This window comes from Lycorma delicatula, chromosome 4 (assembly GCF_047948215.1).
Source record: "Lycorma delicatula isolate Av1 chromosome 4, ASM4794821v1, whole genome shotgun sequence".
Classification (NCBI taxonomy): domain Eukaryota; kingdom Metazoa; phylum Arthropoda; class Insecta; order Hemiptera; family Fulgoridae; genus Lycorma; species Lycorma delicatula.
In genome coordinates, this window is record NC_134458.1 from 112,653,399 (window position 1) to 112,671,747 (window position 18,349).

The 18,349-nt window shown below is 26.6% G+C and overlaps 1 protein-coding gene across 1 annotated transcript in view; it reads right to left on the reverse strand.

The window, feature by feature from the left end:
- Positions 1-17,727, reverse strand: part of cv-2 (crosveinless 2-secreting protein) — a 443,209-nt gene extending 425,482 nt beyond the window's left edge. The window contains exon 1 of the mRNA XM_075362008.1: positions 17,564-17,727. The gene's annotated coding sequence lies outside the window, so the exon portion shown is untranslated. The remainder of the gene's footprint in view (positions 1-17,563) is intronic.
- Between the last annotated feature and the right edge of the window lie 622 nt (positions 17,728-18,349).

Consider the following 18,349-nt stretch of genomic DNA (forward strand, 5'->3'; position numbering starts at 1 on the left):
AGCGAATTACTGCTGACCTGAAAGCGATAGGTCTTCTTCTCGGTCTCCAGAGTGAATTTACAGAATATACATGTTTCTTGTGTTTTTGGGATAATCGGGCTACAGATAAACACTGCGCAGTTAAAGACTGGCCAAAACGAAATCAGTTTACTCCAAGAATGGAAGATATATTCTCAGTCGAAGCAGATCGTATTATTTTACCACCTCTACACATAAAACTAGGCCGAATGAAGAATTTTTTAAAGGCATTAGATAAAGATGGAGACGGTTTTAAATATTTAGCCGAGGGTATTCACAATTACACGAAGCCAAATTAAAAGAGAGAATATTCATTGGGACAGAAATACGAAAATTACTTCGTGAAAATATATTTGACAGTAAACTGAATCCTAAAAATTATATAGATAGGAATGGAAAGATTAAAGGCAATTTAAAATTAAGTAATCAGAAGATTGGTTAAAATCAGGAGGATAAAGAAATGAAAAATAAATAAGTAACGAAAATAAAGAAAGAGAATAGAAGCTTACATCGAGAAATTCAGAAGCGCCTGAGTTATATCATTAGTGTGGATGGGGTGATTCAAATTAAACAAGAAGGATCGGTGGAATAAGGTGCATAGATTAGAGGACAGAAGAAAGAAAGAATTACCAAAGAAAAGAAAGATTTCCAAAAGAAAATTTAAGCTAACAGGAATTAAAAAATTTAACTTGAAATTGAAATGAATGATAACAAACACAGCACATAGGATATGCCATTGGATAGATAATCATAATAGAATAGTGATATAATCTCATTAACTCATAAGCCGACCAGTCCAGATATACTATGATTATTTAAATTCGGAATTACTAAAGATAATTTTGGAAAAAATTACATCTAAAATCAATCGAAAATATAACAAATCTAAAAGTGAATTTTGCAACAAATAATAAAATCCATTAAAACAATATGGAGATGTTAATAACTAATGTTAAGTTATGATTAAATAAAAGCATATAAGTCTAGTTTACTCTTTTGTTATTATATTAATACGGGATATGACAATGGAATTTTATCGTATGAAAAATTCCATGCCTAAACGGGTTTCGAACCTGGGACCTCCAGTAAAAAGGTCGAGACGCTATTCTAAAAACTTAATACATTTACAATCAATTAAAAAATACCAATATTTTCTCCTATTATTACACATCCATTGATTATTTGAGAAAACTTATTACTATAATAATAATTTTAAAGAATTTTATTTAAAAAATATATATATACTATCAAAACTGAATAATATAATATTATATAATTAGATTATTATATTTATTAATTAAATTAAATAAAACTTTATCTTTCGATAATAATTTTATTTGAAAAAACCAATAATATAAAGAATTAATTGGAATAATGTGATTTTTTCACTACCAAATTGTATTATAAAACGTATATAAAAAGAAACGAGTATTAATAACAATAAAATTTAAAAAAAAATTGATTTATGGTAATTTAAATTAATAAAAATAATGAATATTTTGACATAAATTAATTATTGTGATACGTAACGATAAGAACAAAAAAATAATAATTTCATATTTTTAAATGAATAGACGACAACTAATAATAAAAATTTAAAAACAACACATTTAAAAAAAAAGTATTAAAGATTTCATTCAATAGAATGGGAAGAGTATATATATATATATATATATATATATATATATATATATATATATATATATATATATATATATAAGTTACACAAAAAATATTATCACTTTAAAATATTTAATAGAAATATACAAGAAGAAATATGCAAAATATATACTCGTATTTCAATCTAATTTTTGAATTGGACTGTAATTGAAATATTGATAAGTTGTGTGTATATGTATATATATACATACAAAAAGAGAAGAATAAAATGATAAATTTTTCGTCTGTGTTAATGACCAGAAGGTCACTAGTTGTATAGACGTAATGACGTTTAATAACATTGTACTGTATATACTCGTATATATATTTATAATACAGTATAACACTGTGTCATACTTGTCTAACAGTAATAAATGTAATTTATATTAATAAATAATTTACACACACATATTCATATATAAATATACATATATAAACCAATCATAGGTGCAAAGAAATTTAAAAATAAAAAATATATGTATACAAATAAATGTCTTACAAACGTCATCTATTCTTTATAAATAATGATTATTATTTTTAAATCGTTTAAAATTTTAAATATCAATTTTATTTTTTATACTGGCTTCTCGATTTTATTAAATACATCTACTTTATCTCCGACGTTGAAAGCACAATGAATAGTAAATAATAAATAAGGGCGTGTTCTTTACAAGGAGGTAAGTGTAAAGAAGACTGCTCCCTCCAATCGTTAGTGAGTATTGGAAAACGTAATATTTTATTTTATTAGTACGGAATTATATGAGTTATATAAAAGGAGAAAAATCGATATGCGAAGAAAAAAGTTTATGTTAAAATTTCCTGATATTACACAGAGTTAAAAATTTACTGAGTAAAATATTTATTCCCTTACGAATAATTTTGAATTAAAAGTTATATATTTTTATTGCCGATTTTTGATCTCTTAGAGATAAAATATCTCTCCTTATACAATTGTAATTTAATGAGTTACACATGTCTATCATCACTGGGAACAAAAATTTATAAATATCTTGAAATAATTGCTATAATTATACATTATTTCTACGCTGATGCTGACATAATTTCAGCAGTTATATGTACAGTATAGATTTCTTTATTTAGTCTATTTTACAAAACAATAAGGAACAAGAAAACCGCCTAAAAATATATAATAATATTTTTTGATGTACATTTAATAACAATAGAATAAAAATAACCCAATAAGATATTTAATAAAGACACAAAAGTAACCAGATACATGGCTTGTGTAAGATTTATATATTCCTTTAATATTAATATACGCTCATAATTTTTTTTTCTAGTTATAATATTTACCCTAAAATGAACAAATACAGATGTGTACAAAAAAAGACCCGATCTCAAACAGATATATTTCATAATATAAATGTGTTAAAATTACAAGAAAAATTACATAGTATTCAAAAATGTTTCAAATTTCACTTATGAAGTTATAAATATTTTATATGTCCTCCATCTGATGTATGGATAACATCAATACTATAACTGAGTTCTTCCACAATGCGTTGCAGACAGATTTTGTGACAGAACTTATTGCAGCTGTATTGATCCTGGTTTTCAGCTCATTCCACTTTGATTAATATAACCACACAAGAAAAATCATTAGCTGTAATGTCTGGGGATCTTGGAGACCAAGAATTTAGTGCCAAGACTTGGGCTTTCACAAGTCCAGTATCGAGGCAATGTTTTACTTAGAAACCGACAAACTCGGTGGTGCTAATGTGGTAGGTCCCCATCTGGCTGAAAAATGTCATTTACTTCTAGAAAAAGCCAATCCAGCAGGATCTCAATAAGAATATTCTGTTACTGTGTTTCCTTCAAAAAATTCATACATTTTTTTAAACGAAACCATACAAAAACATTAACTTTTGGTGAATCTCGCTTCTGCTCTACAATCTCTTGTGGACTCACAAGTCCCCGAATGTGAACATTATGAAGTGAAACTTTATAGCTTAAATGAAATGTTCCTGTATAACTAAAAATTAATCGCGGTAAGAACCTATCGTCTTCCGTATCAACTAGCAACACATCATAAAAATTGTTACGTTTCGTTTCGTCGCTTACACAAAGAACTTGTACCAGTTATAATCGGAACAGTCTGAAATGTCTTAATATACGACTCATATAGGGATCACACGTTCTACGCCGGCTGGAACGTTCAAAAACTGGAATTTTTCGGGCTTCGATGAAAATCCTCTTCAATTCGCTGTTTATTTTCTTTTGAAGGGTGTGGTCTCGCTAGATTTTTCCCATTACATTAACACTCCGATTCCCCAATTTATGTATACTAGAAACAAATGTTCTTAGTCGATGATGGATCAATCCTGAAACGCCTTCGAAACGCACACTGAACTGTAATTACGGACTCTGTCTAGCTAATTTGTGGAATACGAAACGCATTTTGTTGCATAGACGCCATGTTGTTTATGACTGAGGTTATTGTTAAAGAAAACTGCGCATTTAAACCTGGCGGCTGGTATTTGAAACTCTAGAACGCTCGCTTTTAAATGGGACAAATTTCATTCACTGACCATGGTGGATCAATCCACTATGCCTGGTTGCACAAGTGTACGGTTTTGAAATCGGATCATCCATTTTGATACACGCTATATAATACATTTGAAAACAAGATAACAATCAAAAATCGTTTACAAAAAAAAAAATATTTTTAAAAATCTAAACTTAGATGCAAAATTCTACTGTTAACAATTACCACTAAAGAGTGTGGACAAAGTATATTTAAATAATGGCTACAAAATCAGTTTGCTAGAAATTATAGTTTTAAAAGTATAAGTAAGAAACTTACATAGTCGGGGATTTAATTTATCACTAATAATCCAGAAATTTCATAATCTGAGAACGTCAGGAGACCAATATTTTAAGTTTTTAAACTTTTAAGTTTATTAAAAATCTTTTTGTGAAAATTCTTAATCGTAAGAATATTAAATGTGTTTTTGATCTTTTACTTTCCAAGTGTCATAGCTCTAGAGCTATGATGTAAGAAGGAAAGTTCAGAAATCAGTCTAAAAATGGTATATGGTTTTTTTTTATTTCTCGACGTTTGATGATTCAGAAACCCCAAAAAACAAAAAAAGAGGTTTAATGTTCGAATGTATGTATGTTCCGTTACATATACGTATGTACTTGTGATGGCGTATTTGAAGCTGAAGAACGTTTGACTGAATAAACCGATTTTAATGAAATTTTGTACAAAAACTAGTGTCTATGGTAAAATTTTGGGGTTAATATCTCTAGTTGGTGGGGGGGGGTAATTTTCTCAAAAATTTGCCAATATAACACCACTTTATATAAACTTCCGTATATGCAAGCATGCTTATCTTACCATTTAAAAAAATGCCCAAAATTCTCCCCTTCAGCAAAAATCTAATAAAGCTATCTTTTTATTTATAGTTTGTTTTTTAACCGAATATCTTTCTGTCTTCCTAGACATAATAGTAGTGTAAGTGACCCCCAAAAGAAATACTGTGTGGCAATATTGGGGGAGGGAGTTGATCGGCTCCCTCCTCCAATTTTTCCATTATATTGCCCAATATTTGCCAGTTTAAAAATATCGATTTTTTGACATTTTTAAAAAATGTTGGTTTATTTAAATTGTTAATATTGAGAAAAGTTTAAATATTAAATTTTAAAAATAATATTATAATAAAATCTCATCATAATTAACCCCGACCTAAAAAAATAAATCTTAGGTAACCTTTTATTGGTTGCACATTTTTCAGTGGAATTTTTATTTCGTTTCTTCCATTTAACATACTAAACATAGAAAATTAAAAAAATTTCTTGGAAAATAATTTTGTGGTGGGGGGGCAGAAAAATAAATAAGTGATTTTTTAATATTTTTTTAAATTATTTTTTGCTCATTTAAACATGTAATAATAATTTTACAATAATAAAACATCATCATAAATTACCCGTACCCCAAAAAATAAAACACAGGTAACGTTTTTCATGTATCGTTATCATTCCACTATATAAAATAAATAACCAATCCCAGAAAAATATTTCATCTTTATTATCAATTTTTTTTAAATTCTGTTCATGGACGGAAATATCTCTTTCACTGATTTAAATTTCTTGCTACCTTTATTTTTCTTGAGATAGGTTTTTTCTGTTCAAAATTAAATATATATATATATATATATATATATATATATAGAGAGAGAGAGAGAGAGAGAGAGTGAGAGAGAGGAAACGAGAAGCATGAATTTAGTCGTAGAAGACTATTTGATTTAAAGGTTTTAATAATTCGATGTTTCTAATCTAAATTTTTACTTTTTACTGCTTTACTTATAACGATAATAGATTTTTTTGTATTTTATCTTAACTTTTTATTTTTATTCTAAAATGACCCCTAAAGAACACTCGTTTTATTGTCAATTAATGTTTCCTCTCATTGTTGTTCTTATTATTATTATTCAATATTTTATTTATTGTCTAATTTTTTTATATAGATTTGCTTTGCAGTGATAATTAAAAACTCACCATCGGTATTAGATAAAGTTATTTTACACATTTTATTTTACTAATATATATGTACATTAAATAAATAATTCAAACAATAATAAATCATACATTATCTGCTATAAACCTGGAATAGTATTTTCATCTGTGACCAATGTGATTCTGGAATAACATGTCTTACAGAACCTTCTATTAAATTTTTTTTTTAATTATTTTGAAGAATTAAAAGGCAAAAAGCATTCTAATTGGAATAAATGTTCTTTTTCCAAGTTAGTAACTGAACAGTAAAATATTTTCTACCTTTAGAATATAGAACGAATACTCAAAATTCCCCTACTCTTTTATCCGATTTTTTCATAAAAATATAAGCGTTAATTTCACCAACAAAATAGAGAAATATACGATATGAAGTTTATAATGGAAGAAGAGATTGTAATAAAATAAATAAATTCAAAGGTGTGGTGGAAAATTTTGTTTAGAAATAAATAGAAATGGGAAATTTTAAAAGAGAGTTTTGCTCAAAAGTTGGACACCATAGAATAAAAATAATCCTACCGTTGCATGATATGAGTTACCACACAAATTTCATCAGATTAGGTAAAACTGTTCTCGAGATAAAAAGCTATATAAAGGCCAACACACATACATAAATACTATAAACAATCAACGTACAATGTAACCAATATACTCCTATATATGTAATACCAGTGTATAAATCTGAAATTTTTTGCTTGTTTGTATGTTACCAAATCACGGCAAGAACTACTGTAAATATTTATTTGAATCAATTTCGATGAATCTATTTTGTTTATTTTCTTCCTTTTATTTATAGAGAGAAATATATAGGCTAATGAAAACCGAATATCAAATATACTTTTTCAAAAAATTAAGAAATATTACAATTTTGAAAAAATTTCAATTTGTAAAACGTGTAACTTTCTTCATTTAGCGAGTACCGCTACTCCAATTTCAATAATTTTTTTTATTATACGCATTGTTACAAGTACCGATGTGAGCTGCGGATGGCAGCCAATAAATATATATATATATATATATATAGAAAAATAATACTAAAACGATGTGTTGGTACAATTTGGATGGACTACTCTAAAATCTATATGTACGAGTCGGTAAACCAGTTGATAAAACTACGTTTTTTTTGTTTTTTTTTTATTATAATTCTCTATTACGTGTACGAGCCAATTTATTTATTTACTTGAAATAATACAATTTTTTAAATCCTTTTTTTATTTTTGGAGTTATCAGACTCAATGCTAATTTCTATTCTTTCTGTTCTGTGCTATTGTTTTAGATTCAACACAATTACTACATCCTACGTCCTCCGTTATTCGTTTTACAATTTTCAATCTTTGTTATCCTTTGTGGGTTATACTTTCTATTCAAAAATAACTAAATCTGAAATTCCTTTTAATAATTTGACCACGATATTTATTCATCTATATAAAAATTTAAAACAAGCTTTTATCCTTCCCAACTCGTCTTTTTAATAAATATTTTCTTAGCCCACCTTAATTTTCAACATCCTTCATATATAAAAGCCTTTTTTTAACTTTACAATACCTTCTTCAAAAGCAAATCTTTTGGCCTAATCTAGTTTTATCCAGTTTTAATACTTACTAAAAGAATTTTAGCGGTAAAATTTGTATACAATTTTAAATCAAACGTTTAAAATCCATGATTATTCTACGAATTTATTATTTAATAAAATAGAAAAATCGAATAATTTCTAAGGAAGTTCATTACATATTATTCCTGAACTTTGACAAGATGACGTCTTGTAAATAATATTGATAAAATGAATTATTAGTTGATAAATAAATATAATTTATAAAAATTACAAAAATATTAAAATAACTATAAAAATTAATATATTAATTATATATTAATGTTTAACAAAATTAAATGAAATCCACTGAGTTGTCTAGCGGTAAACTAGTTGCCGTAAATCAGCTGATTTCAAAGTCGAAAATTCTTAGGTTGAAATCCTAATAAAAGTAGTTGCTTTTATACGGATTTGAATACTAGGTCGTGGATACCGGTGTTCTTTGGTGGTTGGGTTTCAATTAACCACACGTATCAGGATTGGTCGGTCTGTCTTTGTTCAAGACTACACATTTACCGGTACAGTTACATTACACTTATAAGTCGGTAATGATTTTAATCGTGATACGACTATAAATAAAAATATTTAAAAAAAAGTTTAAATAAGATTAATATTATATTTTTATTATAGTAAAGTATTCATGAATTTTAAATGGTATTTGAACTTCTACATAGAATAAGCAATTCAAGAATTGAAAGACAAATTTGAGAGTGGAGTAACCATCTAAGTAAAGAAAAAAGAATAAAACGATTTAAATTTGCCGATGATAATATGTTTTGACAGAGATTAAAAATGAGTAACAAGAAATTTTAAGCGTTATAAATTTATTGTCTGGAAAAATCAAATTTGAGAATAAAGAAGAGTAAAAAAAGATAATGAAAATTATCACAAAGAATGAGAATGAAAAATTAAAGATTAAGAAATGAGAACATAATAAGGTGGGCCAATTACAAAAATAGAAAAATCGTTATAATTACTGTAAAAATAATTTACAATTTTTTTATAATTAAAATATTTTTTTTTCTTTTAGATTAATCTTAAATAAAAAAAATATTCTATTTGTAAAAATATACCCTCCAGAATAAAAATACTTACATTTTACTTGGAAAGTAAGAGGAGTGATTCTGAAAAACAATTAAAATTTAGAAAGTTTTATAAACTAAAAAATCACTTTCTGGCGCAGCCATCCGGCAGTAATTTTGAAATTTGAACAGACTGGATCAGTGGAAGATGCCAGAAGATGTGGAAAACCGAGATCTTTAAGAAATAATGAAAGTATTGAGACTGTAAGGAACAGTAATATCAATGGATGCCACACTTTCAGTACGAAAACGTTCCACTCAGATGGGTATTAATCGAACATTAATGCACAGAAGAATATTCCAAAAGATTTAAAAATATTTCCTTACAAAACCCAATTAGCCCATAAAACTTAAACGATAACGCATTAAGACTGGAATTACTCCCAGCGGTTTATCAAAATTGACGATCCTTTTTTGCCTAATTTATGGATGAGTGATGAAATTCATTTCCACCTTAGTGGTCATGTCAACAAAAAAATACTCGTTTTTGGGGTACTGCCAATAACCAAGTTACACATGAACGTCCTTTACAGCCATGAAAATTTACGGTTTTCTTCTTTATCAATAAAGAATCATCGAGCCGTATTCTTTTGAAGAAAATGGTGTTTCAGTAATAATGAATAGCGATAGAATCAGAAAATGCTAGAGGAATTTTTCATTTCAAATCTGGGAAATGACGTCAAAGAGACTTCAGCAGAGCTACAATGGAAGGTCAAAATTTGGAAATCGAATAATTTCAAGAAATTAAAATTTTCATTGGCTTCCACGTTCGCCGGATTTGGCGGCTCCTGATTTCTTCTTTGGGACCGTTTGAAAGAAAAGGGTTATGTAAATAAACCACAAAATTTATAAGAGCTAAAAGAACAACATTCTAGCCGAATAGCAGCAATACCGGAAGAAATATTGGTTTTAATTATGTAAAATATGTTAAAAAGATTTGTGAACGCTTCAGAGGTCAGCATTTAAAAGATATTATTTTCAAAACCTAATCCAATAAATCACGTTTTGAATGAAAGTTAAATTAAATATAAAAAAGTTAGTTCATTTTTTAATTTTTACTAAAAAAAAAAATTGAGAAGTTACTTTTGGCCCACTCTGTTACACATAGCGGGCCAAAACTTCTGTATAACAGTAGTTATAGAACATTGTTGTTTAGGTAGTAAAATTACAAAAAAAAAACCAAATGCTGGCCTCCATGGCGCGAGTGGTAGCGTCTCGGCCTTTCATGCGGAGGTTCTGGGTTCGAATCCCGGTCAGGCATGGCATTTTTCATACGCTACCCACACACAAGCTTCAAGCTTATGTGGCGATAACATCAAGAAAGAAAAAGAAAAGAAAAAAAAAAGATAAAAATCAACTGGAACTAGCAAGGAGAGATTTTATGCAAAAAATAAATCTGTAAACATTAAATATAATTTTAAATTTAAGTATTAAAATGGTATTCCTAAAAATATTTATGTAAAGTGTAGCGCATTATAATAACGCTTGATAGATGAAAGGAAAAGTAGAAAGGAACAGAATAGAAGCCTTTTGAAATGATCATGATATTAAACGAGATTATTGAAAATTAATTTTTATTTAATATACTACTTGAAAAAAATCCCTTGTTCAAAATAAAGAATTTTATAAATTTATATCTCGATTTTATAAAACTAAAAATTCCTTATGAAAAATTACGTCTACATATAATTAAAACCAGTAAAATTTACTATTAAATATTTATAGATTATAATATTATTTTGATAATTTAAATATATTATTTTTTCTTTAAATTGCGGGAAGCAAAGTATATTTCTTACAGAACTTGATTTTATCGGAGACGAATAATTTTATTTAACAAAACTTCCGTTGGAAAACATGAATAGCCATCAATTTATGAACTAATTCTCATCTAATAATGAAGTTGATCTGAATAAAGAGAAGAAAAACAAATTATTCAGATAGTCCCAAAAATTCCTTAGTTTAAACCTCCGTACAAACAAAAGTAAGAGCATTCTTATTTTATTTATATTTTAATTTTTTTCATGACGACTTAATTCACCAGAGAAACTTTTGCTCGTATGTGTGAATGTGAAAATGGAAATTTGTAGCGTATGAAAAATGCCACGTCTTACCGGGTTTTGAACCCGAGACTATCAGATGAAAGGCTAAAACGTTACTACTCCGCAACGGAGACTGGCTTATTTACGTATATATAATTTTTTAACATTTTTTGAAGAAAAGTACGGTAATATTTTCGGTCGTATGGTAGGAATGCGGAATAAAAATGAATTTTCTTTACGTTTTGAGGTATTAAGAATACGAAAATAAATACCATTCACTCCAGTGGGATTTCCATATATATATATATATAAACTAAATTAGTTAGAAAATTATCCAAATTAATAGAAAACTTTCTAATGCAATTCATTAGAGCAACAACCAAACAAACAAAATGACAAAAACAAAAATAAAAAACCTTGACGTTTCGTCCAAGATGTAGGACTTTATCAAGACAAACCACAAAATCATAACTTAAAATTAACTGTAACTTAATTATTAACTTAATATTTGATTTTGTGATTTGTCTTGAAACTTATGAAGATGTAATCTTATGAAGATTGATTGAGTCTTTCTTGAGTTAAGCTCAATTTAAAGTCGAAAAAATTTGAGCGGGGCAAGTTAAAAGCGTGGTTCGTTATAATCTCGCAAGTTGGAACGTTGACGTTTCTTTATCTGAGGTATCTGTTGCTACCAATATTAAAACAAATTAAAAAAAATATTAAACCAAATTAAATTAAAGAAAAGTCGGTCTTCTTGTATAGAACTGGATTTTTTAAAATTTAATCCAGAAATAAAGATAAAAATTACTACGTTTTGATTTCACTTCGCATCGATAATTATTTGCTTATTTCATGATACATTCTGTATATTAAAAGAAAATAATAATAATATTTGTATAATTTTGTTTGAAGTACAATAAAATGCAGCCAAAGTTGTTTGGAATCGATATTTTTATTTAGGTTAAAATAATATTTTATTATTATTATTACTGTGAATATATAATATTATAATAGCTTGAAATGTAAATTATCGTATACTATTATATAATAAACATATATTTCATTACTACTGTTTTGTAATTGTATGAATGAAATGTAAATATTTAACGTTATTTAACATAATGGCCCTTTAAAAAAACTTAACACACACAATTACACACACGTAGACATGAATATCATTATTTTAATAATAAAAGAACTTGTTTCATTAATTAAAAAGTTCAATTTTTACAGAATGATAATCCAATTTACAAGTTAATTTATGGATCATAAATTACTAAAATATTAGGTAATAAATTATAAACAAAATATAACTTGTCATCAGGGAAACTAGTATAAAAAGAAAGATATTTAAAAAAAAAATCAAAATTTAAGTAAAAAATATACAGCTTTCTTTTTCTGTTAATTTTTTACATGAAATTAACTCTTGTAATTAATTATTAGTTAATAGAAGAAAGTACTCGTATTCTAATCCTAAGAAAGAGTTAAAATCAGCTTTGTTTAAAAAGATTATTTGCACTCTACAGGAAATGTTTAAATAAATTTGGATTCGGCCGTTGGCATTTCTTCATATTTTACGTTTTTTTATTTTTAAATTATTTACTTCCTAAAAGATTATTGATGTTAAGAAACTAAGTAACTTAAAAAAAAAATTACTTTAATATTCTTTCCAAAAATACTAATAAATTCTTTCTATGCAGAAAGGATATTTAGTTTCCAATAAACCTAAAAGATTTTCAATCTAAATTCTATTCTTTACTTTCTCCCCTTATTTAGGCCCGTATAAAATAAAACTACTGCTTTATGCCTAAAAAAGTCTCTATTTATGCTGTACTTTTCAATTTTAAGTTTCAGAATTTCAAGAATCAAAAAATTTCAGTTTAAATATATTTCTTACATTAAATGTGTACTTCATCAACGTAGTACTAAAAGGATAGTAAAAAGTATTAACATGAAGTTTGTTTATTTAAAGGACTGATTCCAGAACTTAAAAAAAAAATAATCAAGTAATAATTAAAACAATAAGTAGTTACCTTCGGAGAAAGTTAGATGTTAAATCGTATACGGGTAACAAAAATAAAATAATATAATCTGTCCCGGAACAACTTTAACTTCGAAGGAAGCTAGATTTTAAATCTGATACGGGTTACAGAAAAAAAAAAATTAATAAAAATAATACAATTTGTCGCGGAACAGGGATTTTTGCCGAATCCATGAAGTGGAGAAGAATACAATTCGAACAATTAATAAAAAATTGTAACATACATCTCCCACAAGAGTTAATTCTTACTTCAAGAGTTAATTCTTCTTAAATTTATTTGAAAATCTTTACTGTTTCTTTTGTATTCTATAACTTCTTTCACCGACTTTCGAAGAAAAGTACCAGTCACTCGCATGATGGGAATAGATTTTCTTTACGTTCTGAGGTATGAAAAGCACGAAAATACCATTCACATATGTGGTTTCCTTAAACATTTATTTATAGGTCTACGTATAAAATATTGTGGCTCGAAAATCTCCAAAACTACCAGATAAATTTTATTGAAATTTAAATATGCTGTAGTAGCAGATCTACAGTTGTGCATGTGAAAATTTTATGAAGATTTATTGAGTCGTTCTTGAGTTACACACAATTTAAGGTCGAAAAGATTTAAACAGGGCAAGTTAGAAGCGTTACGATGTTGTAAGTTCATATTTGATGTCGCTGGAACGTTGACGTTTCTTTATCTGCCGTATCTATTGTTAGTTATAATTTTTAGTTTATTTTTAATCTTTCATTGTACAGCGTTTTTGAAGTATAAGTAATTTTTATTGATCAAAGGTTTTTTGTCAAATTTTAGATTGGAATGAACGGATACTTTTTCAAAATGAAACAAGATAAAATAACAAAAAATAGATCTTCTACTGCAGAATCCTGCAAGAGTTTTTTTTTAATGAAATAATTTATCTTGCCGTTATTGTTCATCAACGCCACTAAGCGTTTTCCCAGTTATCTGTGCGTCTACATAAAGGACTTTCATAAAAATAAAAATTAAAATTATTATAAAATAGATGAAAAAACTGAAATTTAAAAAATAATTCATTGCCGATTTTGTGGACGTAAATATATTTTACTTTCCTTTACCTGTGCTATATTTTATAAAAATGTCATTACAATTCTCCCTATTGTTTTATTTCTTCTTCTCCTGGGCGCAAAACGGAGTGTTGTCATTAGTGCCCGAACACTATATTTTAAATAATAAAAAATTAAATAGATTTTTTTATTTTTCCATTCCCCTCTCTCTAACACTCTATACATATATAATTGTTTTGTGCGCATGCATATTAAGTTTCATACAATAACAAAAAAACAGATAAAAAACAAAAAAAATAATACGAATTTGAATACTAGATAATGGATACCGGTACATTTAGGTGGTTGGGTTTTTTTTAATATTGGTTATGGTATTTTATTATTTTTTGAAACAAAATATGTATACTATTAACTGATTTGTCTCCGTTCGTAAACAGCTAAGAACGGCATTACTGAACTTATTTAAACGATTTTTTTAAGGATAAATTAATCTTTCATAAAAAAGAAATGTTGCGACAAAATTAATAGAAATAAGAAACAACGCTCGTAAATTTTATAAATAGGATATATTTTGATTGTGAAATACTTATCGTTAAATATTAAAAATAAATTCTATTAAAAAAATAATAAGTAATAAAGAAATAAGTAAAATACCTGACAATTTACTAAGAAATAGTAAAAACAAAATCAACACAGACTGGCCAGTATAAGGTTAGAGTTTGAATGTGTACTAAATAATACAAGGTTAATAAATTATAATTAGCTAACCTTTAACTTCCGACTTGTACTGCCCACACATGTTACTTAATAAGATACACCGATGTTATAAAATAATTAGTAAGGTTTACATAAAATTAAAAAAAAAAAAGGTGCATTTACGAGTAATTTGCGTTTTATGGCTAATGAATAACCATGAATAACTTATGGCTAAATGGAATGAATACATATATATATATATTAAAAAATTATTTATAATCAAATTTTTGACTGATAAATTCATTTCATTGAAATAACATCTAAAAAAAAAATATTTCATGAATTTTACAATATTAATCAAATTTCAGACTTATAAAGTTGTACAAAAACTAAAAATACACAGATTTTTATTTTTGAGTTTTTTAAAACCAACTTTTTTGATATTTTTTATGTAATTTTTATTTCTTTTCTTTCTCATTCTTCTGTTTTAAGAAGACAAAAATAATATTTTTTTTTTAAATTGTACTTGGTAGCTTTTGAGATTATATTTATTAATTTGAATTTACTTTACTTGTTTTCTTTATAATTTCTTACTTTCTTTTGTACTTTTAGTTATTATTCTTAATACTAACAAGTGGTAATGAATATTCAAAAAGTGAAACGCATATTTAGCTATATGCGTTTATAATTATTCTCACTGCTATGTATATTATCTTAGCCTTAATAGAGTAATCATACTTTAATCTTAAAATGAAATATTTTGGGAAAAGATTTTTGCCTTTTTTAAACAAATTGCCTTTAGTGAATTTATTCACTCTGTATGAATTTGATTAAAAAGTAATTGTTTTTTATTTTAAAAAATCTATAATATTCTTAAATCTAGTATATAATATTTAAAAAAATCTAAAATGTCTACAATACTTATAAAAATATTTTTTTTTTTAAATTATATACAGATTCCCACCTAGCAGTCATCTGTACCAGTCTATAATATTTTAAAAAAATATTTTTTCTTGTTTAAATTTCATACAGATGTCCACCTAATGGTCATCTGTACCAAGTGCCTATGGTCTAGTGGTTAACTCATCTTCACAAATCAGTTAACAGCAGATTTTCGAAGTCGAAGGTTCTCAGGTTCAAATCCTAGTAAAATTTAATTGCTTTTATACGGATTTGAATACTATTCAGCGGTATATTCTGGTGGTTGGGGTTCAATTAACCACAAACCACAGGGATGATCGGTCTGAGTCTATACAACACTACACCTCATTTACATATCATATATATCATTCTCATCTCTTTTGGCCGTGAGGGGGTATAGGTTACTTTTTTTCCTAATTGAACAGATTGCAACGTACACGCTAGGAAAAAAATTTCATAGACAAAAACTACCCCTTATCAGTCTCTTTGTAGAATATTTTATTTTATTCAAGAAACACATTTACATCATACTATTTCAGTTGAGAAAGAATTAAAATTCAAAAAACTTTCTGGCATTTTTATGAGAAAACAGATTGTTCTTTTAGTGTGTTATACAAGTTATTCAAATATAATGTACATTAAATTAATACTTTTTTTAATTTTTTTACAGCATTAGTCAACTCACTGCACAAGTACAAAGCCTGGTACAGCTATTACTCTATAAAATATAGTATATAAAAGCTTAAAAGGGAGAAAGTCATGTGCAGGTCACATCACATGTTTTTTGACTACTAATAAAGGACAGAGCGAATGATAAATTAAACGTAGAGAAAAAGTGTTCCATAAGTTAAATAAACACGCTACTTTGTTATCAGTGAATCATAACTATAAAGTAGTATATTTTAATAGATATTCTATAACAGTTACTAAAGATTAATAACCTAATTTAATAAAGAAAAAATATAAATTAATTAACTAAATACGAATATGTAATTTGATTAATTTGATAAATTTTATTACAGATAATGCTCATTAATTTTAACCAAAAAGATTTATTATTTTTTTTTTTAAGTTGAAATTTATAAATATCGAATAAAATTGTATAAAAAAGTAACTTGTTTAATAAACAAAAAAAAAATTACGATAATTTTTGTAGTAACTGCAAAGAAATTAATTTTAAATAAAAATTATTAATAACAAAATTATACATTTTTAAAAATAAATATATTTATTTAAAAAAAAAAAGAATAAAACTTTAGGTCACATTATTGTACAATGTTTAATCTAGAATTTGACCGAATAGTTTCAAATCGCAGCCGTTAACTGAACCCTAACAAATATAGTACAACAACCATCGATTTAAACAATCTTCGCATTGCTTCTAGCAAAAATTACTGGATATTTTTATTAATAATAACACACAAAATTAATATTCAAAATAAATTACACAAAAACTTTCTTTTCTCTTGTCGTAATATATATATATTTTTTTAAATTAATTTATTATAAAATAAATTGAATACTTTAATCTTAAATCTAGCTGTTTATTTATTTTTTCTTAATTTTTATTAGTGTGTTATATAAATAATTTGCTCGATTTGCCTCAGTTGAATAAAACGGCAGACGTACAATTCGTCCGGGTTCTGATTTACAATTTTTTAATGTATTTATAATATCAATTACATTTCAGTAAGTTAGATAAAAATTATTGCTCAAATCTTTCAGGGTTCCCTTTTTTTTAAATTAAGTTACATATATTATGTATACAAAATGAGTGCATCAATCAGGCTTATCTTTAATTTAATATTATTTTTTGGGGTCACGGAGGTTTATGGTCCAAATAAATTTTTTATTTAAAAAATGCTGCATATAATTGAATTAAAAATAATATTTCCCTACGTTAATTAAAAATTAAATTAAAAAAAATATATAGATCGCATTAACTCACAATTTATGGTACGGCTGGTGTGTCGTGTATAAATAGAAAAAAAATCCTTGTGTATGTTATCTAAACATATAACATAAATAAACGTAAATATATATAAGCATATGTATATACATATAACAAACGTCAGAATATAAGAAATCAACCGCACTCTAAAGTTCCGCCACGGACGGTGGACGGGTTGAGACTGAGACGTACACAACTGAGAACAGAAGCCAACCGCTTTCCGCCCTTCATCTCCTGCCCCCTCTCTTTTTTAAAAACTCTCCCCCCCTTAACCCCCATTGATCTAACCACATCTCTCCCGCGTACATTCGTTCGATAGCCGGCTTGTCTGTTTAGTTCGTACAACAGTCGTCCGTCATCCGCAATCTAGTTTCACGAACATTCACTGGGATGAAAAGAAGTTTACTTACGTACGGTATACATATGTACATGCATATATATATATATATATATATATATACATACACAGCAAAACTATGACGACTAGTAGAGCAGGTGTTTTTTTCTATCGACTGACCATTCTTGTTTATTCGTTCCTTCTTCTAACCATTCCAGTATTTTGCAATAATTATTTTAATACCTTAAGAAATGTCATGTAACATATATCTATTATTCTACACTATTATACGGTCAATTCATTTACTAAATAAATAAAATCATTTTTATTAATAAAAAAATCCTAAGACTTAAAAAAAAAACTTTTTTTTTTTAATTATAATTGCCAATTTCTTGTGATCATAACTACAAAAAAATCCAATGGATCTTGTTTATTAGTTTCATATC